General features: G+C 37.5%; 2 long non-coding RNA genes across 3 annotated transcripts in view; both read left to right on the forward strand.

Annotated features, from left to right (window-relative positions):
• LOC131901699 (uncharacterized) overlaps positions 1-15,224 on the forward strand; it is a 93,176-nt gene extending 77,952 nt beyond the window's left edge. Inside the window, exon 3 of the long non-coding RNA XR_009376842.1 lies at positions 14,955-15,224. This is a non-coding gene — a long non-coding RNA (uncharacterized LOC131901699). The remainder of the gene's footprint in view (positions 1-14,954) is intronic.
• On the forward strand, positions 3,385-9,479 carry LOC131901701 (uncharacterized). Of its 2 annotated transcripts, none has more exons than XR_009376844.1 (3): positions 3,385-3,466; positions 7,410-7,498; positions 9,161-9,479. It is a non-coding gene; the product is annotated as an uncharacterized LOC131901701 (long non-coding RNA). The 2 variants fall into 2 exon arrangements; XR_009376845.1 differs by lacking the exon at positions 9,161-9,479 and adding an exon at positions 7,987-8,541.
• Positions 15,225-15,579: the final 355 nt, after the last annotated feature.

Raw genomic sequence — 15,579 nt, forward strand, 5'->3', positions numbered from 1 at the left:
GGAATGAACCCTCCGGAAGATCCCATCACACATCAGTAGAAACAACCTGAGAAATGTACATGCTTTCTTCTATTGAAGGGTTTTCTTCCATGAACTGTCTGCACAGCTTTAGAGCTATGTTTTCCCTAATAAATGATTTGGTGGCCTCTTCTATCTCTTCTGGTACAACTACATGACTGAGTTAGAAAATATATATTATTTATTGCACTGCTCTGAATTCAGCAGTATCACAAAATGCAATTCTCCATTTCATCTCTTCCTTTTCTTCCTCTCTTCTACTATCCCTTTGTTTTCTACACCTCCTTCCTTCTTTCTGTTTCTTTGTACCCTATTGGTTTAGACTGTCTCCACAGAAACACAATTAATTTCATTGAGTTTCTTGAGTAAACTCATTGATGGAATTAACTAGTTCCTAAATTAAAATTAAAACTATTAGAAAAGAGTCCAGATAGATAGACCAGTTGTCAAATAATGATACTTTGTTAACATCTGGGTTTTCCTCTCAACTTTTCCAAAACTAGTTCTAAATATATAACACTTTTCAGAGATATTTCTCCTATAGAACCAGTCATTTCAATTAATGCAGTCTTAACACTGGCTCTTTTGTTTACTCTTACTATTTTTAGATTAGGTTAAATATACTCATGTTTAGAAAAAAAATATTAATAGATGGATAATGTTATACTGATATTCTGTAGAGAAGTCAAAAGTCCTTATGTAGGTGTTTTGAGAAAGGACAGTTTCTTCTGACTTTAAGTAAGGAAAAGAAATAAAATCTTGTGGGAGAAGATAGGGCATGTTTTGCCTTGCTAAACTACCAGCACTGCATTTTATCTCAAAGTGTATTCTTATTAACAGCCAGACATCTATTTCCTGAGTTGCATGCACTTCATTGTCCTGGCTGGCTTAGCCTTCAGACCAAAGACAGGTATTGTTGAAGAATGACCTCATTTTAGTGGAAAGAATGAGTCTCTTCTCTAGGGAAGATCAAGGTTCTACAGTCCTTCTCTTGTTTTGTTCTTACCATCAATAGGATGTTCCTTCCTAACTTTCCATGTAGCAATTCCATCCTTCTAGCTTCAAGACAGCTTAACTTTAGAAATATGAATACATAATTCCTTAAGAAATTTTCTACCGCTGAGTTTTTCTTTAATGACCATTTGTCATCTTATCCTTTTCTTCTTAATGTGAGAAAAGAGAACTGAAGATGAGGGTGGGGGCCAGAGGAAGAGAAACGAAACTTAGTTGTGGATGCTGTGAGGGCTCCCAGGGTATTTCAAAGATATTTATAAAAAAGAAAAGCCATAGGTATAATGCTGAAAACATAATTGTATTTGGAATGTTCTATTTTCCTTAGGAATTATGATGTTTAAGGCTAAGACGGACAGAGTCTGAGAGAGAACTTTGACATTGAAATTTTTGGTCCTACCAACATAGATCTAATATTTTCATCAATTAGTAATCTCAAAATTTGATAAAATATTAAGTCTTATCATTTTAAATCTGGGATTTCAGGATATCTAAATTATTCTATGCATTTCCCAGAGTTTTTAATGGCATATTCTTATGTTCAAAAATACTAAGTATACTTTAATATAATTATTCTACTTTATTCAATGCCATTAATTTTAAGGCACTTTTCTCATGTATTATTTCTGAAAATGCAGTGATAATTGTACCAGCTCAGCAGACCCTTGCTTTATGAGGTAAAGGTGTTATGGATTGTTGTAGGGGGAAGTTTTCCTGTGTCCTGCCTGGTCCTGCAACCACTCGATCCTAAGTAAACACACAGAGGCTTGTATTAATTACAAACTGTATGGCCTATGGCTCAAGCTCATTATCAACTAGCTCTTACAACTAAGCTCAACCCATTTCTATTAAGCTATGTTTTGCCATGTGGCTTCTTGGCATTACCTGTTCTCTCACGTCCTGCTTCTCCTGTCAGGGCTCGCAGTGTCTGTTCTGACTCCACCCTTCTTCATCTCCATCTTCTGTTTGAATGTACCACCTAACCTTATTCTGCCTTGCCATTGGCCAAACAGCTTTATTTATCAACCAATGAGAGCAAAACATATTCACAGCATACAGAAAGACATCCCACAGAAGATTGTGATCACTCGTCATGGATATTTTGAAGATTTATGCATGGCATTAAAGACTCACAAATCAAGCAATTTTTTAGCCATTTTATTATCATAATTAGAAAGACTATTTGATCATCTGCATAATACTGATGGGATGAAAGTTTAATAATATACTTATGTTATTTGTGAAAAGAAGGTGATTTTCTTGAGTATGTAATTAAAAAACAGGTGTACTTTAAAACTTTAATATTTTTCTTTGTCATATTTTATTTTTTATTAGTCAAATAGTTCTGTCAGATATTTTGAAATGAATCATGAGAGCAATAACTTTTGTTAACTTTCTCTTAGCTCCTTTTCCTGCTTCCATTACTATCAGAATACAAGGCCAAAACAACAACACCAACAAACCAAAAAAAACAAGGCCAGGGATTTTATTTTACCTATGTTTTATCTAGGTTGCCTATGTTAATATTCCCCAAGTTTTACAGAATTCTGCTCTAATTCTCTATACAAAAAGAAATATTGTCAGTTCCTAGGAGCTTCCACAATGGTACAGAAAATAATATTTGTAGAAAACATAATGGATCCTGTATAAAATAACATAAATTCATATTATTATTAACTGTAGTATTAGCACCATGTAAAGTGTTAATAGTAAGAAATCTATAGCATTACATTTACTGAATTTTTTCCCCTTTGAAAACATGTTGATTCCAAAAACAAATCCATAGGATTTGGGTCTTTTATTTACTTAAGGACTCATTCCACAAAGTTGAGTAAGCTGATGGTGAAAAATATTTAGATGTTGCAAATGAAACAAGTGGCAAGTTAGATAATACAGCTGAGCTATGGGTGTCTAGTATGAGAAGCAAGAAGAGACAGGCAAGAAGCAACTGATATAAGAAATATGTGCCAATTATGTTACAAAGAAAGAAAAAAGAGTCAAGTGATTAAAATAAATGCTTTGGTGGTTATAATCATAGAAATTATTTGAGCCAGTTGATATGTCTGCTACAAACAAGTGACAAGGGGGACCACCCTTCAAAATGGAGAAAGGAACTTTTCATGTAAACCTTGAGAAAAGATCATTAGCTCATCCTTGAAGCATGAGAGAAGGCTTGCATGTCTGGCATGAACTGTATGTGTTTAGTACAGTAAGGAAATCAGGTTAGGTCAGCTATCTCAATGACAATAGAGGGAGGGGTGTAGGTTTAGTGCTGGTTAAAATAAGTAGTAACTAGAACTTGACTCAGAGATGACATCATAGAACTTGCTTTGTTAGATTATGCTTTCTGCTACACAAAGAAGAGAAGGAGACAGAGTTCAAGGGTCATTGAAGTCTCTGGGGAGAAGGTTGTGTTGGTTTGAAAAGAATGATAATGGTGAGACAGGATCAGGATGGAACAGACTTTTAAATCTTTTATTTATTTTTTAATTAATTAATAATTCTTCTCTCATATATTACATCAGAATGCAGTTCTTTTTCCTCCATATCCACTCCTACTCCATTTCCCTTCAGAAAAGAGCAGGCTTCCCAGGGATATCAACCGAACATGGCATAATAATTTTTAATAAGACTAGGTACGAACACTCATATCAAAGCTGGACAAGAGAGCACTGCAGGAGGAAAAGGGTCCCAAAAGCAGATGAAAGAATCAGAGATAGCCCCAGCTCCCACTGTTAGGAGTCTCACAAGAACACTAAGCTACACAACGGTAAGACATAGGCAGAGGGCTTAGGTCAGACCCACACAGGCTCCCTGATTGTTGTTGCTTCAGTTTCTCTGAGCCCCTATGAGCCTTGGTTAATTGATTCTGTAGGCTATGTTCTTGTGGTGTCCTTGACCTCTCTGGCTCTTATAATCCTTCCTCCCTTACTGTGGGATGGTCTGTATGTCAAGTGTGTTGCTGATTGGTCAATAAATAAATCACTGATTGGCCAGTGGTCAGGCAGGAAGTATAGGCAGGACAAGGAGAAGAATAAAGCTGGGAAGTGGAAGGCTGAGTCAGAGACACTGCCAGCCGCCACAATGTGAAGATGCCAGTAAGCCACGAGCCATGTGGCAAGTTATAGATTTATAGAAATGGATTAATTTAAGCTGTAAGAACAGTTAGCAAGAAGCCTGCCATGGCCATACAGTTTGTAACCAATATAAGTCTCTGTGTTTACTTGGTTGGGTCTAAGCTGCTGTGGGACTGGCAGGTGAGAGAGATTTGTCCTGACTGTGGGCCAGGCAGAAAAACTCTAGCTACACTCCCCCTCTTCTGAAGCTTTGCCTAATGTTTGGCTCTATGTCTCTGTATCTGCTCCTATTAGTTGTTAGATGAAACCACTCTGATGACGATTATGCTAGTCTCTGGTCTATGAGTATAGCAGAATATCATTAGGAATCATTTCATTAACTTTTTTTTTTCTTGCCTGTCCTGATTGGTTCAATCTTAGGTCTCTAGGCTATCCAGCATCTGGTTCCTGGTCATCCAGGCATTGTCAGTCATGGGCTCCCTCTAGGGGAATGGGTCAAAGTTGGACCAGTCATTGGTTGGCCACTCCCACAACTTCTGTTCCACTTTTACTCCAGCACATCTTGCAGGCAGAACAAATTGTACCTCAAAAGTTTTGTGGCTGTGTTGGCATCCCAGTCTTTCCACTGGAAGCCTTGCCTGGTTACAGAAGATGAACGGTTTTAAGTAGATTTTCTGCAATAATGAAATCTAAGCTGCTCAGTACATAGGAAGATGGAGCATGAGGTGAAGTGCCTGTCCTTAGTTTTTAGAAGTAAATGTGGATATTCTAAACAGCAGAACTCTTTGTTTATGTTGTTTAGGAATGGATGCATTCCACCTTGGAATGCCTTTCATTGGCTTGCACATGTTCTAATTCACCACAGTACATGACACCAAGTGATTGTGTTTGATCCTGTAATATGTTTTGTCACAATAATACCTTTGAACTTATGTTTCAGAACATCAAATACCATTGTCCCTCTTACTCATTTTTTAGGTATACTGTATCTGGAACTCATAGAAGCTAAGTCAGCATTCTTTGTGGGTTATTTAAAACAATGCATTTAGGAACATTAAGAACATTCTAAGTATTGGTAAATATACAGCAATTATTTTTTGCTATTTCTACCAATTTAAACCATTGCAAAAGCAAAAGGAGGAGGAATTGGCCCATGGAGACTCATTTGTGTTTTATTCCTGAAAAAATCCTCTGTGTTTTTAGCAGAGAGCTCCTGTTCAATTGTACCTTAAACCTTTACATGATTGAGAAGAATTTCAACTGACAGTCATGTTCCTGGTTATGAATATTCTATTAGGTTAGCAAAGGGAAGAAATTGTAACACAGCTACTCCTCACTGCACTCATCTCACTCTGTGAGAAATTTTGTAAAAAATCCGAAGTTTCTAGAAAAGAAGAGAGGTGCTGATAACAAATGGTAAGCCATCTTCCAGAATAAAAGTATGGCACTAGAATTCATGATGTACTGGTGTGCTACTTGATCCATCAGAGCTCATGAGTTTTCCTCCTAAGTTTATCCTGTGCGGAGCCTAATACATGCCAGCTTTGACATGATTTGTAGAAGCTGGAGCCAGCACAAGCAATAGACACACTAATTAGGCAATGGTGCAACTTTGGATTTTCAATGAAAACTTGTTGGTGGCACCAGAAGGCACATTTCAGGTTGTCTTGGCTCTTGTTGGAGTTACAGAGGAAAGAAAATGTAAGAGGAGCCAGAAGAGAAGGCATGCAGATGTTATGACACCGGAAAGCTTCACGTCATGTGAGTCTGTAATACAGAACTGAATGCAGTTGTTTGAAGGTGTTACTGTTCCTATTAAGTCGAGTGAGTTACACCAGGTCCTAATGTACTGATGATGGTTTTGGGGTTTGGGGTGTTAGGTACTGCAAGTTTGTTATTGCTCCTTTGTATTATCATTCATATTCATATTCATATTCATATTCTCTCTCTCTCTCTCTCTCTCTCTCTCTCTCTCTCTCTCTCTCTCATCTCCATCTCTCTTATTGTCTACCTAGAGCAAAATACTACCATAGGATCAGCTTAGTGCTTAAAATATTTCTCTTGATTTCTCTTAGAACTTAGAGATCACCCAAATAGAGAATCAAGAAACCAGATCAGTGTTAGAGCTCACCTCTTTTATGCCCTTCACAGAAAAGGAGGGAGTAAGAGCATTATGGGAAAAATCAATCTGGAAATGCTTCCAGACTGTGAGTGGTACTGTATAAATACATGCACATGGGCACAGTTTTCAGCTGTGGTGTGTCTGGACTTAGGGAAAACATCTACTAGGTAGACTGTACATTGAGATGAGGTGATACAAACCCAAGAACATAAAGTTTTAGAAATGCCTACATAAAATATTGAAGCAAAAAGATCTCAAACAATTTCTTTGCTGTGTAAAGTATGTACATGTGAGTTTTGTAGATGTTTTAAGTTCAGTTCATTTTTCATTCATGTTGTCAAAAACCTCTTTTATAATTTGGATCTGAAAGTTCAGTGCTAAAATCAACACTATGCCTTGAAATAAGTTAAATATGAAGTATATACCAAAATTTTGTTAAGTTTTAGAGTGACTGAACCAAATGAAATTTGAGGCTGGGAGATTTTGCATCAATATTTAATTTGGGTCTCACTATAAATCTGTTTGCTGTGTACCTCAGCAGATAGGTGCCAAAAAGTTTGGAAATAAATTAACCTGAGCAACTGAAAAATGCAGGAAGAAGGGTCTCATATGTTTCTGAGTATGAGGTGTAATTTATGTCTCAAAGTAGATCTCTGCTCACATCACATGTAGGTCTGCTGAGGGCTTTCTTTCTTTTGTAAGGAGAATATTGTAGAAAAAGATTAAAAGTTAGTGGAAAGATATTACTTATATTTTAGGTAAGGGCAAACGTAATTAGTGACTATATGCTCAAAAAAAGGCATCTAGGCAGGGATCCCATGCCATCTTGGAATAGGGCTTTAACTTGTTATGTGGAGCCAAGGGGAAGGACAAAGTCCATCCAGATAACAGTTCACATTGTAAGACACCCAATAAATCTAGCATTAGCAAAGAAGTTACTTAAATAAAAAATAAGCTTCCAGAGACTGAAACTATTCAAATTCACCAAGATTTCAAGGTGCATGTCAAAGATGATTAGGAACACTCTTTCATGTGAAAATCAGGGCAGTGTCTCTATGGCTTGAGAACTGATGTGCATGGGCATGGAACTCCATCTATAATGAGAATAATGGCATTTCCTGAAAGAATGAGATCTCATGGGGACCTGAAGAACTCGTCCTGCTGCTCCTGTCTTTCTGCAGGCAACAGAAAGTGATTGGCAGAATTCCTTCAATAGCTTCAGAGAAGGAAATAATCTTGGGTGTGGCTACAGAGAACCCCAGACTTAGAGGTAATAGTTGCTGAGCTTTTTTCTGCTCTCATCTTAAGTAACTGCACTTGACCTATTTAGTGACCTTTACATATTAAAGGACATATGAGGCATACTTCACAAGCACAGACTTCTGGTTAGAAGGTTCTGTGGGAATAGCACCTACCAATCTGAAGAGGTAGCTAGTGAGATTATGAGACCCATCAGATGATCCAGACCTTTGGATGGTTAAAGACAGGCTGGGATTTTGGATGTTTTTAGATAGATAAGCACCTATGTTTTAAAATCAGTCATAAAGATAAAATTCAACTTACCCCCCAAATAACTCTGTTTGTGGCAAAAAGGACCCCTGGGGGAGTCAATGCTGAGACAGACAGCCTGTGATCCTCTACAGTTCCTCAGCATTCGAAAACAGAGTGCTGGGCTGAGCCATAAAGAAAATGTGGCAGACTAAAGTGCTGCTATACTGCTTAGAATAATGTGCTGAAATGAGTGTGTTGTTGTTGCAGGGCTTGGGTTTAGCAAGAGGAATATCAAAGAAGGCATTTTGAGAAGATGGCACTGTCAGTAAAAGATTTGAGTTTAGATCCCTAGCTCCCATATAAAGTCTGGGTGTGATGGCGTCATATCTGCAAGCCCAGAACTTCCGAGATGGAGACAGGTGGATCCCAGGAGCTAACTGCCGAGCCCATTTAGATGAATCAGTAAACTTGGGTTCAGAGACGGTATCTCAAAAAATAAAGTGGAGAGTGACCAAGGAAGATACTGATATTGAATGCTTGCATCTATGCCAGAACATAGACAAGCATGTACACCTGCATGCAAGTGCACACACACAAGAACACTTTCACATACTTACAGAGTGTAACGTTCATGCTCACCATTCATAGCTTCTTCTCCCTGCTGGACATAAAGCAGAGCAAAGGGAGAGACAGTGGGAGCAGAAAAATGCCCTGAACAATCCAGAGAGGACTGATGATATTAAATCCAGTTATGACTTCAGAACAAAGCAATGAGAATCATCTTAGAAGCAGATACATTAGCAATGATGAGGGGATGTGGGGTTCGGGGAGAATGTGGTTAGCTTCTACATTTTTGGAGCCACATGGGGTTGAACATAATGTTGCCTGGTCACATCACATACAGATCATCATTGAAAATCAGAAAGGAAAAAATAAAGAGCCAAAAGGGAGCAGAAGAAAAGACTATAGTGCAAACTAAAGAGAGCAAATCCTTGTGCTTCAGCACAAACAGATCACACAGATAACTGTTTCATCTTTCCGGCCCTTGGTAATGTTGGGATTTCACAAAGAACAACTACATGCCAAACAGTGTCAGAGTTCATGCCTGTGTGTCATATTGGAATTAGTCTAGCCAAAGTGACAATTTAAAGAGTACCTTTTTCACTTTTGAAACACTTTAGGCTTGTATAAATTTGTTAAGTGAGAATTTCATAAACTTTTTATCCCTAATACTAACATATTACATCTCTATATTATATCAATAATACAATATAGAAATAAAATGCAATTGGAACAATAAATGTGTCTAAGTACAAACTTTAACGGTAAGAGCATGACAGTAACTTGTATTTTTACACCCAATCCAGATGTAGCACATAACTCCATTCTGTCCATGCATTTCTCACATCGGTCCTCACCTCTCTGTTACTCTTACTTTCAGGTCCTGTGCTCATTTGAGGAGTGCTATTAGGATATTTGAAGAATTTCCCACGATTTAGTTTTGCTGGCCCTTTCACGTGATGTAGTGGGCATGGCATGATCTTCACATGGCATAACAGAACAGTGCTCTCCTCAAGTTGCCACAACAGCAGAAGCATGGTCTGTGTCACATGGTCCATGTTACTGCTCAGTGAGGCGGCATCTTGCTCATTCTTTCTACATTTGTTAAAATTATTATGTCAATTCCCTATTTATTTCGACATGTATAGATTCACATATATTGATTCAATGGTTTCTATTGTAAACCAGTCCTGCCATTATTGATTTATTTTTGTTCATATTGTTGCAGCTTTGACATTGAGAGATCACTCAGGTTGGCCCCTCCAGAAGCCTAATATATCCCATCTTATTATTTTAAGTAGTTTTTATTTTTTACAACAACGCCATCGTGTATTCTCCCTGCCCCCACTTGTGGCCTCCATTTCCTCAGAATTTCAAAGAATCTTAAAATCACAGAGATTTTTTAGCTAGATCACTCACTTAGGTGTCAAAGGTTGATAGCAACAAAGGGAAAGAGCAATACTCTGTTCCTGTTCCTGTGTTTGAAAGTTCGTAGAGAAGTCATTTTCTTAGCACCTTAGTTTGAACAGTTAATTTATGGTTGTCATTTGCCTGAAACTCTGAATAAGTGTGAGTATAGAAAAAAATATTCTCGTTAAGGAGTTCAACATTTGCTGTTTATAAAAATACACAGGTAAATACAAAAGGTAATTAGTGTTTATCGATGTTGTCTGAAGAAGCTCAGGACGTTGGCTTCAAATAAAATCTCTGCCCTTGAGTTGCTGAGTGTCCATAGATGAGAAGCATCACAGCCATATAGTCAGGTCACATACAAGCTGGTGAAAACGTGAGTGTATAGTGATTCTTTTTCCGTTTTATATGTGGGAAGTAAACAGGCATGTCCATGCAGACATAGTCAATGGATTTTTTCCTTTGGACCATTATGGCCCAATGAATGTGACTGTGTAGACTGCACAGAAAGAAATTACTTAGAAAGAAATTCCACAGCTATGTCTTGGTTCACTTTTTAATTGATCCAGGATAAACTGATGATGTTCCCAACAAATGTATTTGAAAAACTCAGTAGCATTAGCATCTGGCTTACATGCCATTTCCAGTTTAGTTAGCACTATGTGTCTCTAGTAATTGGTATAAAAGAAGTGAATACCAGAATCCTAGTAATGGAAATAACCATAGATTTGGATAAAAACAAATTTCAGGAATCTTATTGAAAAGCCATTTACCCAATATATACCCACTAAATTTCCTCTTCCTCTTCTGAACGAAGTATTGTATGGTTTGTTTGTTGCTTGGTTTTGAACTTTCTGGTGGTTGATGTGTTTTGTCCTATATGTTCATTTCCAGCTTATCTTAACTTTAAAGTTGTGCTTTGGGTTTAGAAGTTCTAAAGGCCAAGTACAGTCTCATTCTCGAATGACTTAGAATCATGATAGATATTTAGATATAACTGATTTTAGTAGGGCATTGTAAAAAAAAAACCCACAACCAAAACAAAATAAAAAATTAAGATATGAGGTTACTTTTGTGGTCATTTGTCTAGCTTCTGATAATAGGTACTGTAAAGCAGTGAAAGAGAGGGCTAGTTGGAAATTAATGTAGCACCCATATCGGATTTTTAACAACTTAATACATTTTAGGAACTGATCCATCTGAAAGGCATTATGGCTTGCTGAGAAAAGCTGTATACTGGGAACCAGAAAAAGTGGGCTGCATTCCCAGCTCTACATCTGACTCACTCTTTGTCCTTGGGCAAGTCACTTAGCCTCTCTCTGTGCTACTTCCTGCCTGGTAAAATAAGTCGAATAATGCATAAAGACTCCCACCTCAACAAGATGTGCTGTGGCTGCATTCTGTCTGTAACTACTGAAGTGATCTTTTTCTGCAATGTTGACTCACAACAGATATTTTTAACAGCATCTAGCTGGAATAAAACTTGCAATAAGAATATGAATTCATAATTAATCTGAGAAAATCCCTTGGTTCTTTAATTTACACCAGATTTCATGCTAGCTCATATATCTGACAGTGTACTGTGATGGTTAATCTTCATCAGCAATCTTGATTGCACCTGGAATCACTTAAGACATACCTCTGGTGGGTGTGTGAGGGCATTTCCAGGAAACATTACTGAGATGAGAAGATCTGCTTTCAGAACTGGAAGAACTTTCAGGCACTGATATGAAGTCTGAGGAAATGAAGTACTGTCTGCTGCCTTGGCTCTTGCTGATGCGTCTGTCTTGGCTACTCCAGCCATCCATTCACTGTGGTGACACGTCAGCTTCTTCAAGTTCCAATATGGAATGCAAACCTGAGAGTCTCCAGGAATTTTTAGGCTTTTAGCATCCTGCTTAATGAATGAAGTAGCTGTTATCTCGTCTCTCCAGTGTATGTAAGGTTACTGTTTGAATACCCAGGCCTTCTTGGAGGTAAGCCACGCGATCACCCCACTTCTCCCCACCCCCATCTAGAGAAACATGCCTAATGCATGTGCTAGTAGCTTGGAGGAGGCCTTCCAGGTTCGGTGGGGATGAGACTCTACTGACTGAGCACATCTCAGTATCAGTTACAGAAGACACAGCAGAACTGGTTAGAGGACCCGAAGAAGGGCTTTTGAGAAACAGAGATTCAGATCAGAGAAAAATAAGGGCTGGAGAGATGGCCCAGCCGTTAAAGGCTAAGCTCCTAACCAAAAATATAAGAAAAATCAGATGATGTTAGCTATTAGTACTTTTCAAAAACATTTTTGTTAAATTTAGACAGTGGGGAATCAATGTCAGGTGGGAGACTGGAGGGGCATGGAGGAGGATACCTTGTTCTAAAACATCATCCTAGGTTCTGCCACCAAAAATTCTTTATTTCTCTTTCTTACTTTGTTGCCTCTTTTTACATTTCTCCAGTTTTTGATAAATGTGTATTGTAGTTTCTATTTTCAGTCATCTCATCTTTTGTAATCATGGGTAATCATGAATTACAAATTATTATTGATTGATATCTCTCAACTATCCTCTCATTTTTAAACAGTCCTTACTCCGTACTTCTATCATCTACACCTTTGGAAACTATTCTGTCGTTATTACGATATTTGATATTATAATTTGTCTTAATTCTTTAAAAATGTTAAATATATTATTATTTTTAACTAAAATATAAATAAATCACTTCTCCCTTCTGTTTCTTCCCTCTCATATTTTCCCTTACTACAAAATTCATGACTTCTTTTTTTATTACTCACACACACACACATATTATACACAAACACATGTTTATGTATATGTAAACACATAGCCTCTAAAGCTAGTGTTGCCTTTACGTATATGATTTCAGGACTGACCATTTGAGATTGGATAAGCAACTAGGGAACACTTCCCTGGGAAGAACTAATTGCCCCTCTTTCAACAGTCCTTAGTTGTCTATAGTTTTTTGGCTAGGGCTGGGGTCCCAAGAGATTTCCCTCTTCCACAACAGCATGTTTATTGGTGGTAGAGGACCACATAAATGAAACAATTAAGAAGAAATAAAGATTTGTGACGTTCTCTAACAGCAGGACTTTCCAGACTCTATGTCATATTTAGAGGCTAGATTGGGTTGGATAATCTCCAGTGTTTGTAATTTAATAACTGTAATCTGAGGTGTTGGCATATATAACACTGGCACTCACACAGATGCTACGAGGTTGGAAAGACACTCCCTTCAAGTGCTCTGCAGCTCCCATTTTCCTTCATTGTGATGTGCCACTGGGAAGGAAATGACTGCAGTTATTAGGATGATGACCTGTAACCACCTACTTTATTTCTTGAAGTATCAACTCCTCATACTGATAAAATAAGAATAAAGAAAAGATTATTCTATGATGCTTTTGAGGTCTTTAGAAAATGCATGTGGGATGGATCCTTAGAAATCAGTAAGTCAGCTCTTGGATTTGGCATGTTTCTGTGACCTATGACCTGCATGATCAGGACACCATCGTGTATGGAAGCTTATTACTCAGTTATAATGTCTGCTGTAGAACTAGCATTCTGTTATGCAGTATTGGGTGAAAAAACACATGAGATTGGCATTCATTCTACACGTGGAGAAACAATGTCATTTATGTCATTTAGTCAATGTTTATTTGGGGTTTGGTTTGTTGTTTAATATGTCACCAAATAGTTTAGTGAAAGTGAAAGACACTATGCCACTATGAGAGGAAAAAGGTGTGGAGTTTCGTAGGTAGGGAAGTAGAAGGATCTGGAAAGAGATGGGGGAGGGGAACTATGATTAAAATATATTTTACAGATTTTCAATAAAACATATAAAGTACTCAAAAAGTGACCTATTTTTTTAAATTGGGTTATCAATTGTCCAATAAACAAAATAAGACCATTTTTTCCCACGGACAAAGGTTATTTAATAACTCTAGTGTTTCTTCATCAGAGGATCAATTTCGGTTTTCCTTCTTTGACATAATGAGTGAAAAGCACATAGGATATTCAGAAACTTAAACTTGAGTTGATCCCAGAAAGCTGCAAAAAACATTCACTGGGACTGAAGTTCAAAGATTAAGTTTTGAATTCAATTAGTCTATATTCAAATCCAGGCTTCATAATTTGCCTCTGCTTAAGACCTACAGAATCCCTCAGGACCTCTGTGAATGTTTTTTTTTTTTTTCTTTTGCAGAAAGCTTAAAAGGTATTTTGAGTGTAGAGTAGTGATACATAACCTGTAATTCAAAACCTTCCTTAATACATGCTTTGCATTATTATAATTGCATTACTATACACATAATTTAGGGTTCCAATGCCTCAGTTTTGCTTGTGCTGCCTTCATTAGTGCTCATAATTCAATGACATCGCAGGTAGCTGCACAGAGCATTCTAAAGTCCATGCAGTGCACAATGAACTAAGGCAGAGAGAAGAGAGGAAAGAGTAACATCCAGACATTATTCTGGGTATCAACATTTTGCCCTAATCTGGGATATTTGTCCACAGGAGCCTTTTTCTATTTTATGCTTTAAAAATCCCTGTAGACAACTGTTTCCCCGGGTAGAGACCATCTCATAAGGAGAGTTTCAGGTGCAGTTAGTGAAGAGCAGGGGTGTCAATTTCCAATAAAGGACCCAACACTTCAGTACATACGAATACCAGATGAAAATACGGATGTACTGGAGGTGTCCTGCACAACCAGTAAATCAATGTTGGCATTTCAAAGTCAGCTCAAGAACCAAAGGCTTATGAAGCTCAGAGCATGGCAGAGTACTCGCATTGCATATGTGTGCCTATACTCCTGAAAGGATCCACAGTGGATGTGTACTGATCTATGAATGGCTTTTTTTTTTTTTTTTTTTTTTTTTTTGGTTTTTCGAGACAGGGTTTCTCTGTATAGCTTTGCGCCTTTCCTGGGACTCACTTGGTAGCCCAGGCTGGCCTCGAACTCACAGAGATGAATGGCTTTCTAAACCCGAGAGTACTAAAGAATGGGAGGTTTCTTTGCTTTTATATGCAAAATTATGATTATTTATGTATTTATTTTTTACTAATAAAGGGTTTTCATATTTTTTGTAAATATGCAGGTAGGAGGAAAGAAGAGCCTCTTTTGTATCTTTGTGCTATATGAATACTATTGTTCTTTAAAAGTTCTGGTTTTCCAGGAAGAATGATATGCAATATAATAGCACATAGATGTTCATTGCTTGTAAATGACAAATTTACATAAGGGGTTGTTTGCTTTCTCTGCAGAGTCTGCATGTTAAAGATTTTCTGTCAGAAAACCAGAATGAAGACAAAAATCAGAGCTTGGCTTTGTCTCTTTGAACACTGTCCATGCCCTCTTTACAGTATTAAGAACAGATGAGCCAGGCACTGCACTTGAATGGTGACACTATGCTTTGTGGGTACCGCTGTTTTTCCTTGAGATAGAGTTCTGAGAGGAATGCTTGATGAACATATTGATTTCTCCTCAGGGTGAAGAACTCTCTTTTAAATAAACAAGCTCGGAATTCAAAAATACTCTTTTTTTTTTTTTTTCTTCTTAAAACCAAACAGTACCCTTTTACTTTCATGAGAAACAATAAACACAGGTAGTTCAAATGCAAATGTGTGTAATGCAAACCTCGTGCTTCCTTTGACTTCTAAGATGGAACATTAGAAGAAGTCACTATTTAAAAATTTTTCATGTCTGAAAGGCTGATAGATAGTCTCAAAATTAATTTGTCAATGGCAGGAACAGGGACGCTTTACCCAGACATTACTCTTGGCAACAGCAGAGCTGGTATAAGCAGTGTCCAAGCTTTCCTATTTTAATATTGCTCTTCTATTTTCTCACAGAATGCAAACTTTGTTCTAATATTATAGAACTGGGAAA

This window comes from Peromyscus eremicus, unplaced genomic scaffold (genome assembly GCF_949786415.1).
Source record: "Peromyscus eremicus unplaced genomic scaffold, PerEre_H2_v1 PerEre#2#unplaced_220, whole genome shotgun sequence".
NCBI lineage: Eukaryota > Metazoa > Chordata > Mammalia > Rodentia > Cricetidae > Peromyscus > Peromyscus eremicus.